We start from the raw sequence: 1,343 nt of genomic DNA on the forward strand, positions 1-1,343 counted from the left end.
GCTTAATCTTTGAGACAAGCATATGACTACTGGCAGGATCAACCAGGGAACTATACAATATGTATATATAAAATGGACAAAATTTAAATCCTTTTCCATCGTCGCCTGTTTCATATATATATGTCAGGTCGACACACCACTTTTCTCTTTCAAATATGTACAAGTTTTGCCACATTCCGCGCTTGTAACATATCTTCTTTAACGCTCAATTTCTTTCATTTTTCTACCATACAGATATTTTACCGTACGCCCAAAAACGTACGTATTATATTTTTGTTCTATCGTAAAATCACATTTTTCTACGTACGCCAGCTTCGTACGTTTCTATCTTTGCCTTCATAAAATCACAAGATAATTTTATCTTCAAGAGTCTCGCTATTAACATCTTGTAAGATAAATGTACGTCCCAGCTAAAACGTACAAATACTTCAAGTTAAGTAATAATATATCATCGCTATTGACAAATTTTTAAGATCCAAGACACAGTTCTCTCTATATGTTTTAATATTTTTTATGTACTCAAATATATTCAAAGGAAAAAGTACATGGGTGATGCCATAGTCGTGGAAGCGCGTACGCTCACGCTGATCTTCTGACCGCCGGAAGCACGAAACCTCTGATCTGGGCAAAATCGGCAAGCCGAGGAAGAACGGACAGGACACATGCTGGACTGGCGAGAAAGCGTGTTCTTCCGCTCGCGCTAGGCATTTCGATTTCTGACACCTCTTGATTTAAAAAATCAGTTTTTTGATAGTTTTCTCTCTCCACTGGGCTATTCATTTTAGCCACAGTTTTCAATTGGTACGATTTGCTTCCAAATCTTACAGATGCATTTTAAAAAATTTTTCCATCGCTCGGACAGAAGAGTCGATTGCTCAGTGAGTACGAGTATACATACAAAGTGCATACGGGTAACCAACCCCGTAGGGCTTGCCACATATGGGCCATTCGGTCAAAGACACCGACCCGTGGCCACGCTGTGTGGAGAAAAGTCCGTAACGTAAACGGCACGAAACAGTCAGGACCGAAGCCCCGAAGGAGCTCTGAGACAGCTTCTCGACCGAGATCGTAGAATTGGCCCAAAACCCGCTCTGCTCCGTCCGCCTCGCACGGACCGTGTATCTCTTATAGATACCGAACGGCCGGCAAGGACGCCGGCGCCGCCGGCCGAATAGCACGCGCGCTTACGAGTGTAAACCGCCGCGGCAACAGACCGCCCGGCCGTGCTGTTGTAACATAGCGCGTGAACGAACGAAAAAAAAATTTATAGTAAACATTAAAATAAATTACACCACCGTACACTAGACAAAAAATTACACATTTTTTCCCAATATGAAAATTTT

General features: G+C 42.3%; 1 non-coding gene across 1 annotated transcript in view; it reads right to left on the reverse strand.

The window, feature by feature from the left end:
- Positions 1–49, reverse strand: part of LOC143261341 (small subunit ribosomal RNA) — a 1,921-nt gene extending 1,872 nt beyond the window's left edge. The window contains exon 1 of the ribosomal RNA XR_013035485.1: positions 1–49. This exon is cut by the window's left edge and continues 1,872 nt beyond it. This is a non-coding gene — a ribosomal RNA (small subunit ribosomal RNA).
- Between the last annotated feature and the right edge of the window lie 1,294 nt (positions 50–1,343).

Source organism: Megalopta genalis, unplaced genomic scaffold (genome assembly GCF_051020955.1).
Source record: "Megalopta genalis isolate 19385.01 unplaced genomic scaffold, iyMegGena1_principal scaffold0047, whole genome shotgun sequence".
In the NCBI taxonomy this organism is placed as follows: Eukaryota; Metazoa; Arthropoda; class Insecta; order Hymenoptera; family Halictidae; genus Megalopta; species Megalopta genalis.